Below are 23,889 nucleotides of genomic sequence, written 5' to 3' on the forward strand. Positions count from 1 at the left end.
TCCCTTCCTTCCTTCCTTCCTTCCTTCCTTCCTTCCTTCCTTCCTTCCTTCCTTCCTTCCTTCCTTCCTTCCTTCCTTCCTTCTTCCCTCCCTCCCTTCCTTCCTTCCTTCCTTCCTTCCTTCCTTCCTTCCTTCCTTCCTTCCCTCCTTCCTTCCTCTTGCTCTGTTGCTGGAGTACAGTGGCACAATCATAGCTCGCTGCAGCCTTGAACTCCTGGTTGAAGTTCAAGTGACCCTTCTGCTTAGCCCCCGGAGTAGCTAGGACTACAGGTGCGTGCCACCACACCTGGCTGATTTTTAAATTTTTTGGAGACACAGTCTTGCTATGTTGCCCAGGCTGCTCTTGAACTCCTGGCCTCGAGGGGTCCTCCTGCCTAAGCCTCCCAAAGCATCGGGATCATAGGTGTGAGCCACCGCGACTGCCAAGTGTGCTTCTTTAGTTTGTATACTGTCTTCTGCGATGCCCTCTTTACCCCATGGCTGTCAGGCAGTCTGAAGTCCTTACTCCTTTTTGAGTTGAGGGGTCCTCCTAGGCTCTGAGAAGAAAGTCTCATCACAGTGAGGCTCATGTTTAGAGGGGTCCCCATCTTCCTAGCCTACCTCTGTCTCCACGAGTTTATAGCCAGAAACCTGGTTGTCTCAGGACATCTTTATTGGTTACTCCAAAGATACCTCCAATCTAACACCCTCCCTTCACTTCCCCACCAACAGCCTCTTTCTTGTGAAGGCTTCTCCTCTCTGTGCATGGCAGGAACCCCTGACTCATTTTGGATTCTCCCATCTTCCTCAACTTCGCCATCCAATTAGTTACCCTGGTCAGTCCTGGTTCTGTCCCCAAGACAGCTTGATAACTTTTAACACATCCTTTAACCTCTCTGGGCCTCAGTTTCCTCAGGAAGGAAGAAAAGGGAGGGACAGAAAGATAAAAAGGAAGAAACATTCACTGAGCTCCTTCTCCTTGCTATAGGCAAGGAATTTGGCACCAACGAGATTGGGTCAGATCCAACCTTGCTACTTCTTAGTTTTGTGCTCTTGGCAAGATAACACATTCCCTTTCTGAGCTTGTTTCCTCGTCTCTAAAACGGGGGTGGTCATATGTGTTTTGAGGAAGAAATGACAGTGGGCCTGGCATGTGGTAAGCGTTTGGTGCATGTTAGCCAGGGTGCCTGTCCTCTCTCCCTTCCTCGTTCCTTCCTTGCCTCGTTGAGAGCCTGTTCAGCTGAATTTTTTCACCCAAGCAACTACTCTCCCCACAAGTGTGTGTATCGTTTGGGAGTCCGGGCTGTGAGATGAGGTTGTGAGTTGCAAAGACAACAGCTCCTCCAGCTTCTGTGGCTGGGCTACAAATGTCACGTTCACCAAACAGCAATTTCAGGGCACGCTTCTTTCCTGACTTGTTGGTACTTTTGAAAAATTAAATGGAGAGAACTTCGAGGTGCCAAGGAACATGATGAACTCATTGCAGAAGCAGAGCCAGCTCTTCCTCCACCCTCCAAAGCTCTAAAATTAGACTCAGCAAACTCTGTGAGGAGAGCTCAGCCTACTCTTGACCCCAAAGCAAAGGGTATCCTGTTTGCCATGAGGTCTTGGGTAGCCCAAAGGCCTCAGTCTGGGGGACAGACCCTCAAGACTGAAGCGGAGCCTGTGGCGTCTCTCCCTCCCTCCCTCCCTCTACTTCCATCTGGAACTAGATGCCACTGGAGATGCTGAGCAGTGACCAGCCAACATCTAATTGTTTCCTCTTTTAGAATCAACTTTATTGGGGCATAATTCATGTATGATAAAATGCACAAGGCCGGGCATGGTGGCTCATGCCTGTAGTCCCAGCACTTTGGGAAGGTGAGGTGGGTGGATCACCTGAGGTCAGGAGTTTGAGACCAGTGCCAGCATGGTGAAACCTCTCTCCACTAAAAATACACACACAAAATAATAATAATAATAATAATTAATTGGGTGTGGTGGCGCATGCCTGTAATCCCATCTACTCAGGTGACTGAGGCAGGAGAATTGCTTGAACCCGGGAGGCAGAGGCTGCAGTGAGCCAAGATCATGCCACTGCACTCCAGCCTGGGCAACAGAGCGAGCCTCTGTCTCAAAAAAATAAAATGAAATAAAATGCACTCATTTCAAGTGTCCAATTCAATGAGCTTTGACAGATGTCCACATTCATAGAACTATCACCACAATAAAAACATAGAACATTTCTATCACTCCAACAATTTTTATTTAAAATTCAGAAATATTACAACCATCCAGAAATGTACAGAGATTAATATAATGAAATAATGCTTACAAATCTACCACTGAGGTTTAGCAGATGTTACTGTGTTGCTACATTTGCCGTGATTTGTCCTCATTTCTCTTTCTCTCTCTCTCCCTCCCTTCATCCCCACTCTGAGAAAGAAAGAAAATTAAATAAAAACTCTTTTAAATAAATGAAACATTATCAGTACAGTCAGAGCCTTCCTTATCCCAATGCCCATAGATAACTGCTGTCACTACCCGTGTTTTAAAGGGACATGTCTTACTCAGGTTTAAAAACTTACTGCACTGTGTATGATCACAAAGAATATACAGCTTTGTTAGGTGGGCTTTTGACATTTGTGTACAATAATAGTGTATGTGTCCTTTCGCAACTTACTGTAACTTGACATGTGCTTTTAAGATTTATTTACCTTTTTACAGGTAGATCTAGTTCATTTGCCTTAAATTAGTATTCTAGTGTAAGGTTTTAAAATTTACTAACCCAATCCCCTATTGATAGGCATTTAGGCTGTTCTCTTTCTCTTCCCAATAACATCAGTGCTGCACTGCAAATCCTGAGCCCACGAATAGGAATTAGTCTTTCAGGATATTTATCCGAAAGTCAAATTGTTGGCTTATAAGGCCCTAGGGCATGAACATCTCCAGCTTTGCTAGATATTGCCAAATTGCTCTCCCAGGTAAGAGTATCAACACTCTCTTCCTAAAAGTTCCTGTCTTTCCCACCTCCTCTGCAACATTTGGTTAGATTTTTTTCCTCCACTCTGATGTTTATGAAATAGTCTTTTAGTTGCGTTAATTTGCATTTCCCTGGTCAACAGTGAAGCTGAGCATGTATTTATAAATTTATTGGACTTTAGAGTTTCTTCTGTGAATGCTTGTGGATATTTTTATCTCTTTTTCTGTTTGCTTTTTAAATTGGATTGTAAACATTCTTTATGTATTATAGATATTAATCCCTTCTCAGTTATATGTATTGTAAATTTTTTTTTCCAAGCCTGTGGCCTCTCTCTTAATTTTGGTTTTAGTGCTTTTTGGTCACAGAAATTTTAAGTTTTAATGTAGTCAAATTTTTCTCTGTGGTTTATGCTTTTTGTGAATTGTTTAAGAAATCCTTCCCTACTCCAATAACATTTCTACATTTTCTTCTAAAAGAGATAAGAGTTATTCTTCCCATTTTACGGATAAGGAAATGGAGGAAGTGACTTGTCCAAAGTTCATGGATGTAGGTGGCAGATCCAGGACTGGCCCACTGTGTGCTGATTCTAAATCCGGCATGCTTTCCTCCACTTGGGGCCCCGGCGTTGAGAGCCGGGTCTGGGAATCAGATGATCGTGGTTCAGTGTGGTCTTGACCTGTAGTGGGTGGACACTGGGCGGACCATGTCCCCTCTCTGTGGCTCCTCTTGGTGATCCTATGGTCAGGGAGGCTCACGACTTTCCCTTTGCCGGACGTGTCAGTGAATACTGAGTTCCTGAAGGTCAGCTTTGGAAGAGATGTGGGGCTATGTGTTACACATGGAGAAACTGAGACCCTGACTGGGGGAGAGAGTTGCTCTGGACTTGCCCATGGCTTATCCTGCCTGCCATGGGGCACAGTTCTGGCACTGCCTGGCTCCCACTCTGAACCCATTTGGGCCTTGCCACCCTGGCCTGGCCACTGGACAACAGCAGCCACCAATGGGGAGGACACATGCCACCTGCCAGGTGACCGCACGTCTGCCCCTTGACTTTGTCCTCACAGCAGCCTTAGGGCTGGCAACTGTCACCTCCATTTTACAGAGGAGGAAGATGAAATTTAGAGAGGGTAATTGGTTTGGCCAAATTCACACACAGAGGCAGGAAACCCTGATCCCCATGATTCCAAAGCTCATCCTGTGTGGCCCAGGATCCTGCTCTGTTTTGGAGGCGACTGAGTCAACAATGGAGAAGCTGCTCCTCCTCTGATTGACCCTCAACTGTTAGAGAACCTGTGTCCCCAGCCCCACATAGTCACCTCTGCCCTGAGCCTCTCCTCAGTGTCTCAGAGCCTCAAACCCTGACTCCATCTCTTGTCTGTTTATTTATTTATTTATTTGACAAGAGTTTTGCTCTTGTTGCCCAGGCTGGAGTGGAATGGTACAATCTTGGCTCACTGCCACCTCCGCCTCTCGGGTTCAAGTGATTCTCCTGCCTCAGCCTCCCGAGTAGCTGGGATTACAGGCACGCGCCACCAAGCCTGGCTAATTTTTGTATTTTTAGTAGAAACAGGGTTTCGCCATGTTGGTCGGGCTGGTCTTGAACTCCTGACCTCAGGTGATCCTCCTGCCTTGGCCTCCTAAAGTGCGGGGATTACAGGCGTGAGCCACTGCGCCCGGCTTGGTCTCTTGTCTTAAAGCAAGTAGGTTTTCACAGCTCACGGCCCATCCACGCACAGCCTCTGCCACTCCCACATCAGACTGAGTGGGCAGGGAATGTCCTACATTCATCCATTCATTCCATCACTCATTCACTTAATTTTAACTGGGCAGAGAGTCAGGGTGACGTGTGGCCTGGTCTGAGTCCTGTGCCATCTTACTTAACTCTCAGAGCCTCAGTTTCTTCTTGTATAAAGTGGGCACAATGAACACTCAACTCCTCAAACTGCTGTGAAGATTAACTGAGAGGAACAACCTGTGGTTATGATTCCACGGCCAGTTTACCGTGGGGTCTGTGACTATTGCCTCGGCTCTGCCATCTGAGCTCAGGGCTGCCTGGCCTGGAATGGAGGGGTGGGTAAGAGCAAAGGCTCTGAAGCCAGAGTGCCTGGATTCAAATCCTCCCACCGCCCTGACTAGCTGTGTGATTTTCAGCAATATACTAAGCTTTTTGGTGCCACATTTCTTCGTTTAAAAAATTATGTTAATAGTAATGCCCACCTTATGACACTGACATGAATATGAAAAAAAGTTAATACACGTGAAACACAAAGAACCATGTAATTATAGACAAAATTGTGTCTCCCTCACCCCCACCCCAGATTCATATGTTGAGGCCCTAACCCTCAATTTGACTGTATTTGGAGATAGGGCCTTTAAGGAGGTAATTAGGGTGATATGATTTGGTTGTGTCCCCACCAAAATCTCACCTTGAATCGTAATAATTGTCAAGGGTGGGACCAGTTGGAGATAATTGAATCATGGGGGTGGTGTTTCTCATACTGTTCTCATAGTAGTAAATAAGTCTCGTGAGATCTGATGGTTTTATAAATGGGAATTCCCCTGCACAGGCTCTCTTGCAGGCCACCATGTGAGACATGACTTTGCTCCTCATTAACCTTCCACCATGATTGTGAGACCTCCCCAGCCATTTGGAACTGAGTCAATTAAACCTCTTCCCTTTGTAAATTACCCAGCCTTGGGTATGTCTTTATTAGCAGAGTGAGAACAGACTGATACATAGGGTTAAACGACGTCATAAGGGAAGTGGGGGCGGGGCTAATCAGATAGGATTGATGTCCTTGTAAGAACAGAAGAGACAACTGAGATAGATCTTCCCCCCATGACCTTTCCCTCTCTTTCTTGTGTGCACAGAGGAAAGGCCACGTGAGGACACAGCAAGAAGGTGGCCATCTGCAAGCTAGGAAGTGAGGCCTCACCAGACACCAGCCCTGCTGACTCCTAATCTTGGACTTTCAGCCTCCAGGACAGAAATAAATTTATATTGTTTAAGCCACCTAATCTGTGGTATTCTCTTATGGCAGCCTGAGCAGACTAATATGCCAAACTCATAGTAAGTGCTGAAGAAAAGCTAATTATTTGATAATAATTTTATTTATTATTATTAATACAATTGTGGTTGTAACTGAAAGACCAGATTCAGGTATCTCCTGCAATGTTGATAGAGGGGTGGCAGGGTGAGGGACTGGGGCTAGTGTCAGCACCCTGCCCAACAAAGGACTTCCCCTCCCAGGCAGCCAACAAAAGAGGCTGGGCCAGGCTGCAGGTTGTCGGGGAAGCCTGGCCTCCTCTGTCACTTCTGCTTCTCGTCACCGGTGTACAGGCCTGCTCTGGGCCAAGGGTGCCAGAAGGCTTTGCCTATGCTGTTTCTCTGACCCAGTGGCCTCTCCTTTTTCAATTGCCTAACTCTGATGCCCCTTTCAGACCTGCCCCCTAAGGCACCCCCTTAGACATTGGTCAGTAACAGGAGAGAAGATTGACAGATTAGGGGTGGGGGCATGGGAAGTTCTCTTCTGATTGTTTCTCTTTCTTTTTCAAAATAAAAAGCAAGGTCAACAGCTGAGAGTGGGAGGGGGTGGGAGTTGGAGATTTGAGGGAGGGGAGACAAGGAATACAGGTTATCTTACTTTTGGTTGCTCAAAAGCAGAGACCCAAAGACAAGGATCCCAGAGCATGTAGTTTATTTGAAAGGTGATCCCAGGACAGCCAGGTAGGGGACTAGTGGGGTGAAGCAGGAAGGGAAAGGAGCCAAGCCCATTACCATGGTGGGCAGCTGAATGCAGATCAATCCCACTGGGCTATCGTGGGCACCACCCAAGATGGGAGGAGACTGGAGTGATCTACATTCCACCTAGGGGTGGTTTTTGCTTAAAGGTTGCTCCTGGTTGAGAGGTCAAATCTCTGCCTCCACCCCCCAAGTCCCCAAGAAAGCCCTAGCCATGCAGATGAGGGCAATTAGCATTGGGGCAGCAAGGAAAGGGTACTGGCTAGGGGTGGTGAGTGGGACCCTGCCAACATCTGCTCTGGTGAAGGAGTGAATTAACCAGTAGTAAGTAGAGGTCCCTCAGGGCTAATGGTGATTGATTTAAAGTGAACCAAAGAGTATAAGTTGTCAAAGGACCTTAGTCATTGTAGACTACCATGCCTGGCTAATTTTTGTATCTTTCATAGAGATGGGATTTCTTTGTGTTTGCCAGGCTGGTCTCAGACTCCTGGCCTCAAGACTGGCTTACAGACGACGTGAACTATAGGGCTCCCAGAAGAAAAGACACTTTTCCAAAATCACTCTTAGCATGGTCAGGATGGCAGGTCACATTCCTTTGGAACCTTGCACAGAAGAAAAAAAAAAAACCTTTTAAAGCAGTTTTTAGTATACAAAAGTAAAACATGATTATGGGAGAAAATCCAGAAAATATGGACAGAAAATTTTAAATCACACAGAAACCTGTAATCCAGAGACAACCACTGTCAACAATGGATCTGTATCTTTCTAGTCTTTTTCCTAAGCCTATGTGTATCCATATAGTTTTTTTTCAACAAAATTTCAATCACATTATACGTAATAGAACATACTGTCCTCTAACATGATTTTTTCATGTTACAGTATAATCATGTTTCTCTTTCCATAGCATTGAATATTTTTCTGCATAAATGTCTTGGGTCACGCAATATTCCATTGTTAAACACTGAAATACTGAAATTGTTTGCATTTTTCCATTATTATAAATACCACTGCAATTAATTTCCCAGAAACTCACTCTGAGCGTGACCATGAATATTTCCTAAGAATAAATCCCTAGGAATGGAATTGCCAACTCAAAGGGTAAGCACTTTTTAAGGCATTTATTTGACAATTTGCCAATTTGATAAACTTTCCTAACTTTGGAAACATCATGACTATTTATTCAGTTGCTCAGTCCAAAATTCTTGAGTCATTCTGTGTATAATAGTTCTGTACTTTGTGTAGGATTTCTGTAGGGTCCTTTGAAGCGGGACATACAAAGGTGTGTTCATTTGCTGTTTTGATAACACTGCCAAATTATCTTCTGAAAGTATTTAATCAAATTGAATGTTCTTATCCAAAAACACACTATTTCTCTCTCTCTCTCCTTTTTTTCTGTTAAATACTTCAGGAGAATTAAATTGCTGTTCCTTTCTCATAGACATTATGCACATTATAGACTTTATTCTTAGGTATCTTTTGAGTTTTATTGCTGGCATGAATGAAATTTTAAAAATTGATTATATTTTCTAGTTGGTCATTGTTGAAAACCTAAGAAAACTATAGATTTTAGCATATTTATTTATTTATTTTATTTTTATTTTTATTATGCTTTAAGTTGTAGGGTACATGAGCAAAACGTGCAGGTTTGTTACATATGTATACACGTGCCATGTTGGTGTGCTGCACCCATTAACTCATCATTTACATTAGGTATATCTCCTAATGCTATCCCTCCCCGTTCCCCCAACCCCACGACAGGCCCCGGTGTGTGATGTTCCCCACCCTGTGTCCAAGTGTTCTCATTGTTCTATTCCCACCTATGAGTAAGAACATGCGGTGTTTGGTTATCTGTCCTTGCGATAGTTTGCTCAGAATGATGGTTTCCAGGTGCATCCATGTCCCTACAAAGGACATGAACTCATCCTTTTTTATGGCTGTATGGTATTCCATGGTGTAAATGTGCCACATTTTCTTAATCCAGTCTGTCACTGATGGACATTTGGGTTGGTTCTAAGTCTTTGCTATTGTGAATAGTGCCGCAGTAAATATAGATGTGCATGTGTCTTTATAGCAGCATGATTTATAATCCTTTGGGTATATACCCAGTAAGGGATGGCTAGGTCAAATGGTATTTCTAGTTCTAGATCCTTGAGGAATCACCACACTGTCTTCCACAATGGTTGAACTAGTTTACGGTCCCACCAACAGTGTAAAAGTGTTCCTATTTCTCCACATCCTCTCCAGCATCTGTTGTTTCCTGACTTTTTAATGATCACCATTCTAACTGGTGTGAGATGGTATCTCATTGTGGTTTTGATTTGCATTTCTCTGATGACCAGTGATGATGAGCATTTTCTCATGTGTCTGTTGGCTGCATAAATATCTTCTTTTGAGAACTGTCTGTTCATATCCTTCACCCACTTTTTGATGGGGTTGTTTGTTTTTTTCTTGTAAATTTGTTTAAGTTCTTTGTAGATTCTGGATATTATCCCTTTGTCAGATGGGTAGATTGTGAAAATTTTCTCCCGTTCTGTAGGTTGTCTGTTCACTGATGGTAGTTTCTTTTGCTGTGCAGAAGCTCTTTAGCTTAATTAGATCTCATTTGTCTATTTTGGCTTTTGTTGCCATTGCTTTTGGTGTTTCAGTCATGAAGTCTTTGACCATGCCTATGTCCTGAATGGTATTGCCTACGTTTTCTTCTAGAGTTTTTATGATTTTAGGTCTAACATTTAAGTCTTTAATCCATCTTGAATTAATTTTTGTATAAGGTGTAAGGAAGGGATCCAATTTCAGCTTTTTACATATGGCTAGCCAGTTTTCCCAGCACCATTTATTAAATAGGGAATCCTTTCCCCATTTCTTGTTTTTGTCAGCTTTGTCAAAGATCAGATGGTTGTAGATGTGTGGTATTATTTCTGAGGGCTCTGTTCTGTTCCATTGGTCTATATCTCTGTTTTGGTACCAGTACCATGCTGTTTTGGTTACCATAGCCTTGTAGTATAATTTGAAGTCAGGTAGCATGATGCCTCCAGCTTTGTTCTTTTGGTTAGGATTGTCTTGGAAATGTGGGCTCTTTTGGTTCCATATGAACTTTAAGGTAGTTTTTTCCAGTTCTGTGAAGAAAGTAATTGGTAGCTTGATGGGGATGGCACTGAATCTATAAATTACCTTGGGCAGTATGGCCATTTTCACGATATTGATTCTTCCTATCCATGAACATGGAATGTTCTTCCATTTGTTTGTGTCCTCTTTTATTTCACTGAGCAGTGGTTTGTAGTTCTCCTTGAAGAGGTCCTTCACATCCCTTGTAAATTGGATTCCTAGGTATTTTATTCTCTTTGAAGCAATTGTGAATGGGAGTTCACTCATGATTTGGCTCTCTGTCTGTTATTGGTGTATAGGAATGCATGTGATTTTTGCACATTGATTTTGTATCCTGAGACATTGCTGAAGTTGCTTATCAGCTTAAGGAGATTTTGAACTGAGATGATGGGGTTTTTTCAATATACAATCATGTCATCTGCAAACAGGGACAATTTGACTTCCTCTTTTCCTAACTGAATACCGTTTATTTCTTTCTCCTGCCTGATTGCCCTGGCCAGAACTTCCAGCACTATGTTGAATAGGAGTGATGAGAGAGGGCATCCCTGTCTTTTGCCAGTTTTCAAAGGGAATGCTTCCAGGTTTTGCCCATTCAGTAACATAATGGCTGTGGGTTTGTTATAAATACCTCTTATTATTTTGAGATACGTCCCATCAATACCTAGTTTATTGAGAGTTTTTAGCATGAAGGGCTGTTGAATTTTGTTGAAGGGCTTTTCTGCATCTATTGAGATAATCATGTGGTTTTTGTCTTTGGTTCTGTTTATATGATGGATTACGTTTATTGATTTGCATATGTTGAACCAGCCTTGCATCCCAGGGATGAAACCAACTTGATTGTGGTGGATAATCTTTTGATGTGCTGCTGGATATGGTTTGCCAGTATTTTACTGAGGATTTTTGCATCGATGTTCATCAGGGATATTGGTCTAAAATTCTCTTTTTTTGTTGTGTCTCTGCCAGCTTTGGTATCAGGATGATGTTGGCCTCATAAAATGAGTTAGGGAGGATTCCCTCCTTTTCTATTGATTGGAATAGTTTCAGAAGGAATGGTACCCACTCCTCTTTGTACCTCTGGTAGAATTCGGCTGTGAATCTGTCTAGTCCTGGACTTTTTTTGGTTGGTAGGCTATTAATTATTGCCTCAATTTCAGAGCCTGTTTTTGGTCTATTCAGGGATTTAACTTCTTCCTGGTTTAGACTTGGGAGGGTGTATGTGTCCAGGAATTTATCTATTTCTTCTAGATTTTCTAGTTTATTTGTGTAGAGGTGTTTATAGTATTCTCTGATGGTAATTTGTATTTCTGTGGGATCTGTGGTGATATCCCCTTTATCATTTTTTGTTGTGTCTGTTCGATTCTTCTCTCTTTTCTTCTTTATTAGTCTTGCTAGCAGTCTATCAATTTTGTTATCTTTTCAAAAAACCAGCTCCTGGATTCATTATTTTTTGAAGGTTTTTTTATGTCTCTATTTCCTTCAGTTCTGCTCTGATCTTAGTTATTTCTTGCCTTCTGCTAGCTTTTGAATGTGTTTTCTCTTGCTTCTCTAGTTCTTTTAATTGTGATGTTAGGGTGTCAATTTTAGATCTTTACTGCTTTCTCTTGTGGGCATTTAGTGCTATAAATTTCCCTCTACACACTGCTTTAAATGTGTCCCAGAGATTCTGGTATGTGGTATCTTTGTTCTCACTGGTTTCAAAGAACATCTTTATTTCTGCCTTCATTTCATATGTACCCAGTAGTCATTCAGGAGCAGGTTGTTCAGTTTCCATGTAGTGGAGTAGTTTTGAGTGAGTTTCTTAATCCTGAGTTCTAATTTGATTGCACTGTGGTCTGAGAGACAGTTTGTTATAATTTCTGTTCTTTTACATTTGCTGAGGAGTGCTTTACTTCCAACTATGTGGTCAATTTTGGAATAAGTGCGATGTGGTGCTGTTGATTTGGGGTGGAGAGTTCTGTAGATGTCTATTAGGTCTGCACCAAGCAGACCTAATAGAATCTGGGTGCTCCTGTGTTGGGTGCACAGGATAGTTTTATATTTAGGATAGTTAGCTCTTCTTGTTGAATTGATCCCTTTACCATTATGTAGTGGCCTTCTTTGTCTCTTTTGATCTTTGTTGGTTTAAAGTCTGTTTTATCAGAGACTAGGATTGCAACCCCTGCTTTTTTTGTTTTCCATTTGCTTGGTAGATCTTCCTCCATCCCTTTATTTTGAGCCTATATGTGTCTCTGCGTGTGAGATGGGTCACCTGAATACAGCACACTGATGGGTCTTGACTCTTCATACAATTTGCCAGTCTGTGTCTTTTAATTGGAGCATTTAGCTCATTTACATTTAAGGTTAATATTGTTATGTGTGAATATGATCTTGTCATTATGATGTTAGCTGGTTATTTTGCTCATTAGTTGATGCAGTTTCTTCCTAGCATTGATGGTCTTTATAACTTGGCATGTTTTTGCAGTGGCTGGTACCGGTTGTTCCTTTCCATGTTTAGTGCTTCCTTCAGGAGCTCTTGTAAGGCAGGCCTGGTGGTGACAAAATCACTCAGCATTTGCTTGTCTGTAAAGGATTTTATTTCTCCTTCTCTTATGAAGCTTAGTTTGGCTGGATATGAAATTCTGGGTTGAAAATTCTTTTCTTTAAGAATGTTGAATATTGGCCCCCACTCTTTTCTGACTTGTAGAGTTTCTGCCCAGAGATCCACTGTTACTGATGGGCTTCCCTTTGTGGGTAACCCCACCTTTCTCTCTGGCTGCCACTAACATTTTTTCCTTCATTTCAACTTTGGTGAATCTGACAATTATGTGTCTTGGGGTTGCTATTCTCGAGGAGTATCTTTGTGGTGTTCTCTGTATTTCCTGAATTTGAATGTTGGCCTGCCTTGCTAGGTTGGGGAAGTTCTCCTGGATAATATCCTGAAGTGTTTTCCAACTTGGTTCCATTCTCCTGGTCACTTTCAGGTACACCAATCAGACGTAGATTTGGTCTTTTCACATAGTCCCATATTTCTTGGAAGCTTTGTTCATTTCTTTTTACTGTTTTTTTCCTCTAAACTTCTCTTCTCGCTTCGTTTCATTCATTTGATCTTCAATCACTGATACCCTTTCTTCCACTTGATCAAATCAGCTACTGAAGCTTGTGCATGTGTCACGTAGTTTTTGTGCCATGGTTTTCAGCTCCATCAGGTCATTTATGGTCTTCTCTACGCTGTTTATTCTAGTTAGCTATTCATCTAATCTTTTTTCAAGGTTTTTAGCTTCTTTGCTGTGGATTTGAACATCCTCCTTTAGCTCAGAGAAGTTTGTTATTACCGATCGTCTGAAGTCTACTTCTATCAACTTGTCAGTCATTCTCTATCCAGCTTTGTTCTATTGCTGGGGAGGAGCTGCATTCCTTTGCAGGAGAAGAGGCACTCTGATTTTTAGAATTTTCATCTTTTCTGCTCTGGTTTCTCCCCATCTTTGTGGTTTTTATCTATCTTTGTTCTTTGATGATGGTGACGTACAGATGGGGTTTTGGTGTGGATGTCCTTTCTGTTCGTTATTTTTCCTTCTAACAGTCAGGACTCTCAGCTGCAGGTCTGTTGGAGTTTGCTGGAGGTCCACTCCAGACCCTGTTTACCTGGGTATCACCAGCAGAGGCTGCAGAACAGCAAATATTGCAGAACAGTAAATGTTGCAACCTGATCCTTTGGAAGCTTTGTCTCAGAGGGGCACCTGGTTGTATGAGGTGTCTCCCAGTTAGGCTACTCAGGGGTCAGGGACCCACGTAAGGAGGCAGTTTGTCCGTTCTCAGATCTCAAACTCCATGCTGGGAGAACCACTACTCTCTTCAAAGCTGTCAGACAGGGACATTTAAGTTTGCAGAAGTTTCTGCTGCCTTTTGTTCAGCTATGCCCTGCCCCTAGAGGTGGAGTCTACAGAGGCAGGCATGCCTCCTTGAGCTACGGTGGGCTCCGCCCAGATCGAGCTTCCCTGCCGCTTTGTTTATCTACTCAAGCCTCAGCAATGGCGGACACCCCTCCCCCAGCCTTGCTGTCGCCTTGCAGTTTGATCTCAGATTGCTGTGCTAGCAGTGAGCAAGGCTCCGTGGGCATGGGACCCTCTGAACCAGGCATGGGATATAATTTCCTGGTGTGCCGTTTGCTAAGACTGTTGGAAAAGTGCAGTATTAGGGTGGGAGTGTCCCGATTTTCCAGGTACCCTCTGTCATGGCTTCCCTTGGCTAGGAAAGGGAATTCCCCAACCTCTTGGCACCCTTGTGCTTCCCGGGTGAGGCGATGCCCCGCCCTGCTTTGGCTCACACTCCATGGGCTGTACCCACTGTCCAACAAGCCCCAGTGAGATGAACCCAGTACCTCAGTTGAAAATGCGGAAATCACCCATCTTCTGCGTCGCTGAGGCTGAGAGCTGTAGACTGGAGCTGTTACTATTCAGCCATCTTGGAGGGTGACTTCAGCATATTTATTTTTAATCTGCCTGCCTTACTGAATCTATTATTATTTCTAACAGGTTTTCAATTCATTTTCTTGTTTTTTTTCCCTAGGTAGAAAATAATAAAATGTTTAAATATTAATCATTATACTTATTTTCCTAATAGTTGTATCTCTAATTTCATTCTCTTGCCTAGTGACATTGGTAGCACCTCCAGAAGAGAGAGCAAAACCAGTGGTAGCACCAGCCTCCTTAGTCTTTTCTCAGATTTAGGGGTAATCTCATGTGTGTCTTCCTTTTGAGAATGATGCCAACACTCATTTGATGTACATGTGCCAATGTTTTTGTTGTGGAACTATCTTTCTATTCTTGTTTTATGAAACATTGCCATCAGGGATAGATATTACTTTTAAAAATTGTATTTTAGGGCCATGCGTGGTAACTCACACTTGTAATCCCAGCATTTTGGGAGGCTGAGGCGCGTGGATCACTTGAGGTCAGGAGTTCAAGAACAGCCAGACCAACATGGTGAAACCCCATATCTACTAAAAATACAGAAATTAGCCAGGTGTGGTGGCACGTGCCTGTAATCACAGCTACTCGAGAGGCTGAAGCAGGAGAATGGCTTGAACCCAGGAGGCAGAGATTGCAGCGAGCCAAGATCATGCCACTGCACTCTAGCCTGGGCAACAGGGCAAGACTCGGTCTCAACAAAAATAAAAAATTGTTTTTTAGGTATTTATTGAAACTTTTTTCTTTTTATATTAACAGCCTACGAAATTTTGAATAACCCTTCCTTATTCTCACAATTTTTCTTTTAATGTCCTGTTTAGTTTATTTGCTGCATGTATATTCATAATTTATAGTCTTCCATTTTGTGCTTGTCTACTTTTAAAATATTTAATTCTGCATAATTTGTAAAATTAATTGAAAATTTTCTTTATGCATTGGGACAATTTAAATGGCAACACATTTCTATGATGTTTGGATTTTTGAAAGAGTTCTCCTTCATCTAATGTTATCATGGTTCTGCTTTCTGCTTGTTTGTTTTTCCTAGAACAATTTTTTTGAACAAGTTTTGCTGGTCCTCTTACTCATAGTCTTTCGGAATCATTTTATTTTACTTAAGTGTTTGTGGAGTCATATTTTATGTTTTAATTTAAGCTTTTAAAAAAATCTGTGTTTATTCCATTTTCATTGGTTGTCATAATAATTTCTGTTTAAAAACGTTCTTAGGTTATTTTGTTTGTTGTGATTCATCGCAGTATAATTTGCTTTGTATCTTTTGCTGTACTGTTCATAATTTTTACAGTAATTGAATGCCCATATAGATTCTGCTTTTAGATCTATTGATAATTGAATAACTTGATTAATCCTCGTTCTCCAATTCATGAGTTTTAGAAGTAAGGCCTTGCCCTTTGTCTTTCTCTATGAACAAGAAGGCCAGCTGCACGTTTTTGATTCCTCTCATTCTCTCCTCCGTCAATATCAATTCCAAATCCACCTCACCAGATTTGTGTATCCTGAATTTTTGCCCCAGTCTATTATAAGGAACTTGTTAATATTTGTATTAGGTGTCTGTCTTTGTCAAAGAACTTAATATTTTTGTTCTTTCTTATAACAATATTTTCCATGGCTATTTAGTCTTCATTTCATGTTTAGAATTTGAATGCAGTTTGGATGGATTTGGCTCTTACCCCAGGCTTTCTACGACACACCTTTCATGTTCAGAAATATGTACTTATTCAACTAGTTCTTGAGAGAGTGTTTACGTGATCTCCTCCTAAAATTTTCTGATGTTTGATAACAGCTTGTTTCCTTACCAGGTGACTGGCACCTTGTCTGGGCTTAGAATTTGGGGGCTTAGAACTTAGGACCATATTCCTTTTCTTCCTTTAAACCCTGCCTTGTCTTCTGGCAGTGAATTGTACGGCAGAAACATCAGAGTACTTTTTCTTCAGTGTAGATATTTACATACCTTTTTGTTTATAACCAAAATGAAATAATTTTTATCAGAATTTGCCTTGACATTGCCTTCTTTGTTCCTCTTTCATATTAGGAAATATCTCTTCTTTCATGTTTCGAACACTGTTTCTGTCTTTTTTGTCTTTTAATTTTTGAGATGCAGTCTCACTCTGTTGCCCAGGCTGGAGTGCAGTGACGTGATCTTGGCGCACTGCAACCTCCGCCTCCCAGGTTCAAGCAATTTTCCTGCCTCAGCCTCCCGGGTAGCTGTGACTATAGGCGCACACTGCCATGCCCAGCTAATTTTTTTTGTATTTTTGTAGAGACGGAGTTTCACCATGTTGCCCAGGCTGGTCTTGAACTCCTAAGCACTGGCAATCCACCTGCCTTGGCCTCCCAAAGTGCAAGGATTACAGGCGTGAGCCACTGCACCCTGCCTCTAGTCTCTTCTTTAGGAGCACCAGTTATCCTATACTCCATCTCTTTTTCTTTCCTCTGTGGTTTTCCTCAATCCTTTGTCTTTTGCTTCTACATTCTGCATTGTTTTCTCTCAACGACTCTCCATCTTGCCAATCTGGGTTCCTTCAGTGATTAATCTGTTCTCCCTCCCTTCCTACCCATTTAAAAAATGTTGCAGTAGCATTGCCTGGCTTCTTACCATTTTTTTCTTAGCTCTGCCCATTCTTTTGTAAACCCAATCCATAGTTACAGGAGCTCAGTTTTCATCCGTTTTCTTCTTTGGAGTCCTTGAACTTTTTCCCATGCCACTGAGAATAGAAAGTAGATTTGCCCCAAATTTTCATGTTTTATGGGTTCAGTGTACAGAAACATGGTCTTCATCTGTCTACCTGCTGTATTCATTTCCTTGTCACTGGTTGCTAAGTTCTTGCTTCTCGCTTCCTTCTCACCTTTGAATAGGATTTGTACTTGCCTTGAGCTGGCATGGGTAGGTTTTCCTTCACGATTCCTCACACTTTGCACTCTACCCTTATGTATTTGGGTAGCTTCAGAATCGTCTTACTAGAACTCTAAGTGAATATGTATCTGGGTGCATTTTGAGAGATTCAGAAGGATGCAAAACCAATAGAAAATATTGGTTACTTTAAAGTAAGATTGGAGGGAAATTCTATTGACCTTTAATTGAAAAATCTCTCTTAAAAGATGGGCAAAGGCCGGGCGCGGTGGCTCAAGCCTGTAATCCCAGCACTTTGGGAGGCCGAGACGGGCGGATCACGAGGTCAGGAGATCGAGACCATCCTGGTTAACACAGTGAAACCCCGTCTCTACTAAAAAAAAAAAAAAGTACAAAAAATAGCCGGGCGAGGTGGCGGGCGCCTATAGTCCCAACTACTCGGGAGGCTGAGGCAGGAGAATGGCGCAAACCCGGGAGGAGGAGCTTGCAGTGAGCTGAGATCCGGCCACTGCACTCCAGCCTGGGTGACAGCGTGAGACTCTGTCTCAAAAAAAAAAAAAAAAAAAGAAAAGAAAAAAGAAAAAAAAAGATGGACAAACATTATGAATATCAGATAGAATGTATAAATGACTAATCTGTTATGTAAAAAGATGTTTGACCTTGCCGATAGCTAGTGAAGTACAAATTAAAACCACACTTAGGCATCATCACTTGCACATCAGATTGAAAAAGATTTACAATTTTATAATGTCCAATATGGTAAAGATGTTGAGAAAGATACACTATTTCAAGAATTTTTTTTTTTTTTTAAAGGGAACTTGGAGACTGGATCATGTAACTTAATTTTAGGCATTTACAACTCAGACTGAAATGGGCCTATGGACAAAGTGGGCTAATTTAGTCTTTATGTATTTTGTTTTGGCTAAATAAATATTTCACATATGTTTAAGAAACCTTATAAACAAATTCAAGTACAGACTTTAGTTTGCATTAGGATTGCCTTCAGTTTTTCTGTACTTTTATGTTTTGCCTAAAATGTGATTTCTTCACTGCTTTATCAAGAGCTGGACCTGACCAAATACATCAACATTATAAAATAAATATACATATGGAAAACAGTATGGCGATTCCTCAAGGATCTAGAACTAGATGTACCATATGACCCAGCCATCCCATTACTGGGTATATACCCAAAGGATTATAAATTATGCTGCTATAAAGACACATGCACACGTATGTTTATTGCAGCACTATTCACAATAGCAAAGACTTGGAATCAACCCAAATGTCCATCAGTGACAGATTGGATTAAGAAAATGTGGCACACATACACCATGGAATACTATGCAGCCATCAAAAAGGATGAGTTTGCGTCCTTTGTAGGGACATGGATGCAGCTGGAAACCATCATTCTTAGCAAACTATCACAAGAACAGAAAACCAAACACCGCATGTTCTCACTCATAGGTGGGAACTGAACAATGAGATCACTTGGACTCAGGAAGGGGAACATCACACACCGGGGCCTATCATGGGGAGGGGGGAGGGGGGAGGGATTGCATTGGGAGTTATACCTGATGTAAACGATGAGTTGATGGGTGCAGCACACCAACATGGCACAAGTATACATATGTAACAAACCTGCACGTTATGCACATGTACCCTACAACTTAAAGTATAATAATAAATAAATTAAAAAAAATAAAAATAAAAATAAAATAAAATAAATATACAGAGCTTGAGGGCTTCAAGTTCCTGTCAAGGTGACCTAGAAGCCCACACTGATGGTTCCTGCCATGAACTCTACTCTGGAGAAACCACAGAAATAGGAGAAAACATGGATTAGAGGAACTAACAAAGAACTGCTTGGAAGCCCCTGGAAGGGTCTCATGGCTTCTTTGAGCTGAAGTGTGTGTATATGTGTGTGCACACACTCATGTATGTTGGGGGCAGTAATGGATGGGACAAGCAAAGGCAATGGTGGGAGGGTGGGTTAGAGCAGTGATTTGCAATCCTGGTGCACGTTAGATATCATATGAGAAGCTTTAAAAAATATTCACACCAGATACCAGGGAAATGTAGGAGAATGTCCTCCTCCTTAGTTGTTGAATTACTAGCTGTCTGCAACTTATTTCCAAATGCTTCAATGAAACAAAACACCCCCTAACAGAGAATAAGAGAGAGAGAGGATGAGAGCAACTGTGGCAACTTTTGGTGAATCCAGGTGAAGACAGCAGTGATGTTCTCTGTACTATTTTTTAAGACTGATTTGTTGGTTTGATTTTTGTTTTCAAAATACAGTGTTGAGAAAATCAATACTCACCTCCAACCCTTATCCCGGGTATTCTGATTTCACTGGTCTGTGATGCAGTGGCATTTGAAAAATGTTCCAGATGTGAGTGTAATGCTGAACTAAGATTAAAACCCGTGGGGTTGGCAGGAAGCTTTTAAAAAGTTCTACTCTTGCTGCTTCTCCTGAAGTGCCTTGATACCATCTTTGACTTCCACTTCCCCATAGAAATTGGAAGCAATAGTCCAAACCTCCAGTACCAGTAGACATGGAACAGCTGGGTGCTCTGCTGAGCGAGGAATTGATGCAAAATGAAATCCCAACCAGAGGAGTTGTCGGTTACAATGGCAGCAAAGAGCAGTGGCTAACTGTTGTTTTGTGATACTTGAGCTTCACTACCCAGAGGCTCATCCCTCTACTTAACTGACATTCATCCACAGGGACACAAATGACAGCCTGGCCCTTGAGATTCCATTCAGATGCTTTGCTAAACAAAGTAGTTGATTCCATTGTAGGAAAATGAATTCACAGGCCAAGATACCTAGACACCTGAGAAATACTTCTCTTATTTAAAAAAAAAAAAAAAAAAAAAAAAACTGAATGCATTCCACCTGAAGCAGAATTATTGAGAGATGGCTTCAGAATTTAAAATAAACATTATAAAAATAATTAAGAAAATAAGAGATGATTTTAAGCATATGAAGAGAAAGTAAGAAATCATTGACAAGAGCCAAGTGGAAATATCGAGTATGAAAAGTATAACGGCCGGGCGCGGTGGCTCACGCCTGTAATCCCAGCACTTTGGGAGGCCGAGGCGGGCGGATCACAAGGTCAGGAGATCGAGACCACGGTGAAACCCCGTCTCTACTAAAAATTACAAAAAATTAGCCGGGCGCGGTTGTGGGCGCCTGTAGTCCCAGCTACTCGGGAGGCTGAGGCAGGAGAATGGCGTGAACCCGGGAGGCGGAGCTTGCAGTGAGCCGAGATCGCGCCACTGCACTCCAGCCTGGGCTGGGCGACAGAGCGAGACTCCGTCTCAAAAAAAAAAAAAAAAAAAAAAAAAAAAAAAGAAAAGTATAATAGTTAAAGCAAAAAATACAAGAGATAGAATTAATACCAGGATGGAAACAGCTGAAGAACAAATTAATGTAATGGAGCACTAGGTAGAGGAATTATTCTGAGGCAGTAGGAAATGATGAAGAGGGAGAAAAATATATATTTTCAAAATGCTTTGAATTATGGAGGATAGAAGTAAAAGTGTTAGTATTTTAAAAATGAAAACACTAAGAGAAGAAAAAAATGGAGAAGATGAAATATTTAAAGAAACAGTGAAGATTCAACTTCCTAAAATTGAAGACAAGAGTCTCTGGCTTGAAAAGTCCTATAGAACACCAAAGAAAATAGATAAAGAAAAAGCTATACTTAGCTGGGTGTGGTGGCTCACACCTGTAATCCCAACACTTTGGGAGGCTGAGGCAGGAAGATTGCTTGCATCCAGGAGTTCAAGACCAGCCTGGGCAACACAGTGAGACTACTTCTCTACAAAAAATTAAAAAACTAGATTAATGTGGTGGTGTGCACCTGTAGTCCCAGCTACTTGAGGGGCCTGAGGCAGGAGAATTGTTTGAGCCTGGGAGGTTGAGCCTGCAGTGAGCCATGATCGTGCCACTGCACTCCAGCCTGGTGGATAGAGTGAGACTTTGTCTCAAAACAAAACAAAGCAAACCCCACAAAGAACTTGTACCCATATTAGAGTAAAATATAAGAACATCAAAGACAAATTCTAAATGTTTTTGAAGTTGAAGCAGATCACCAACAAACAAGAATCAGACCAACGTCAAGTGGGTACTACAAGTGATGTGAAAAACATGGAAGACTAGATAGAAATATAGTCAAGTTCAAGAAATAAATAAGGATAAATAAACTTGAGTATGGGTCTTAAATTAAGGGCAACTGACACAAGGCCCAAAGCAAAATATATAACTTTTGAACCAGCAAAAGGAAATTCTCCCTACCCAAAAGAAAGTTGGATAGAAGGAAAAAAGAAAAAGAAATTCCTATAAGTGCAAATTGTGAAATACATTATAATGTAACAATAATAATAATAATACATGAAAATGGATTAAATTCTCTAATTAAATTCACAGACATCTCAGAGTAGATGTTTTAAAAGAAAGAGACAACATTGTGTATTTAAAATAAGAAATAAGCAATACAAAAAGGCAAAGAAAGTTGAAAAATCAGACTGGATTCCAGGCAAATATGAAAATATTGATAGTCTGGCAATTTCAACATATGACAAAATAGCATTTAATGCTTAAACATCGTAATGAACAAAGCAAGAAGTTATATAGTAATAAAAGGAACAATATAACAAAAAACCCAATACAAATATATATGCACTTAAAAATATACACTAAAAATATATCAAGCAACAATCGACAGAGTCACAGGGAGAGGATGATAATTCATTATTTGCAGTTGAATCTTTTATTGTATTCCTCCCAGGAATGGACAGATTAGGTAGTCTAAAAATGATCAGAAATATTTTAAAAAATATTTTCTTTGCTCCCAGTGTTCTGAAATTTCACGATGATACGTTTCAGCATGGGTCTATTTTTGTCCATCTTACTTGGTACTCATGGGCCTTTTCAGTCTGGCAATTCTTGTCCTTCTCTTAGGGACATGTTTTATTGTTGTTTTGTTGCTGACATGCTCCCCTATGTTTCTCTGTTGTCTCTGGAACTCCTTTTATTTGGATGGCATCTTCTGGATGGTTTCTCTAGTTTTTTTTTTTTTTTTTTTTTTAACTTTTCTTTCCTATTATCTATATCTTTGTCTTTTTGATCTACTTTCTGTGAGATTTCCTCATCTATAGCTTCCAAGCCTGCTGCTGACTTTAAATTTTTTCTATCGTATTTTTAACTTTATGAGCACTTTCTTGGTTTCAGAATGTTGCTTTTCTTAAAATAGAATCCTGTTCCTATTTCATGTTTGCAATACTTCATCCCTTTGAGGGAACTAATACTTTTTAAAAAAGAGATTTTCTTCTTTCTGGATAATTTCTGTTTCTCTAAATACCCCTGTTCTGGTTTTTTTGCTGCTGTAAAATATTAAAACAATATGTGTATTATCTTATAGTTCTGTAGGTTAGATGTTCAATATGGGTTTCACTGAACTAATATGGTGTTGGAAGGATCGTGTTTCTTTCTGGAGGTTCTAGGGCTAATCTGTTTCCTTGACTTTTTCAGCTTTTAGAGATCAGTCACATTTCTTAACTCGTAGCCCATTTCCTCACATCTCACTGTCTCTTTTCTAGTTGCCACATCTCCCTCTGACCATGGCAAAGAAAAGTTCTTGGCTTTTAAGGACACATGTGATTTGACGGGGCTCACCAGGATAATCCAGAATAATCTACTCATCTCAAAATCAGATCATTAACAACTTTAATTCCATTTGCAACCTTAAATCTGCAAAAGTGCCGTGTAACATAATATATTCCCTGGTTCTGGGGATTCGAACATGCACATTTTGGGGGGCCATTATTCTACCTACCATACCCCATCCCCATAACCTCTCTCTTTTTTTGTTTAGTTTTGTTCTCTGATTTTCACTTTGGAGGTTTTCCTCACATGTCTGGTAATCTCTAGCTATCTGCACATACTTAGGAATGAGAGATTAAAAAGTTTATTGGAAGCTCTGAAAACATGAGTGGAGCTCATTGGCTGTATAACTGTGGATTATTTGACAGACTATTTCCCTGGGCAACCCCCATGTCAGTATCTCAGGGTCTTTCTTGTTGGGCTGGTCAATTCCCCAGAGAAGACTTGTACAGTCTCCTCCCTAGACGCAGAAGGCCTGGCCACCTGAGTCACACTATCTGAGCAGGTGAAGAGTCTTAAGAATTTCAAGATCTGGGATATGTGTGTTTAGACTTAATAATTCTCTTGTGTCTGTCAATTATACCTGTCATCCCTTTTGCAAAAACTAGACATTCAGTCATCTGCCTGGATGTAAAGATGCAGGGGGAAAATGGGGCAGGGGAGTCCAAATGTCTCTTAAACAGACTTTCAACAACTCTTGAATTATTAATCAAATATTCACCTTTACTTCCAGAGATCCTGGATAGCAATTGCTGAGTGATTGGGGGGCTCTTTAGTATAAACTAGGTTGGTTCTTGGATTTACCCTACATTGGCTTATAACTCAACTTTCTCAGTCCTCAGCTTGTCTGTCTGCTTTCCAGTTTCCAAAATTTTGATGTTGCTTTTTTCGCTATTGGTCCTTGTTAATAGATGCCTTATTGGTTGTTGTTAAAACCCTTTATTGTTGCTTTAATGGCATTTCCAAAGAAAGTAGAGCTCAAAGCTTGGGTTCAATTCATTATTTTTTTAACTGGAAGTTGGTACATTATTCCATATTTGTTGAACCCACTGTGCAACATGAGCCATGGAAGTGCCCTGTCCCACTGTGGATGCCTCTTCTGACTGACATATTTCTCTTT

The sequence above is a fragment of the Macaca mulatta genome, chromosome 10, assembly GCF_049350105.2.
Source record: "Macaca mulatta isolate MMU2019108-1 chromosome 10, T2T-MMU8v2.0, whole genome shotgun sequence".
NCBI classification, from domain to species: domain Eukaryota; kingdom Metazoa; phylum Chordata; class Mammalia; order Primates; family Cercopithecidae; genus Macaca; species Macaca mulatta.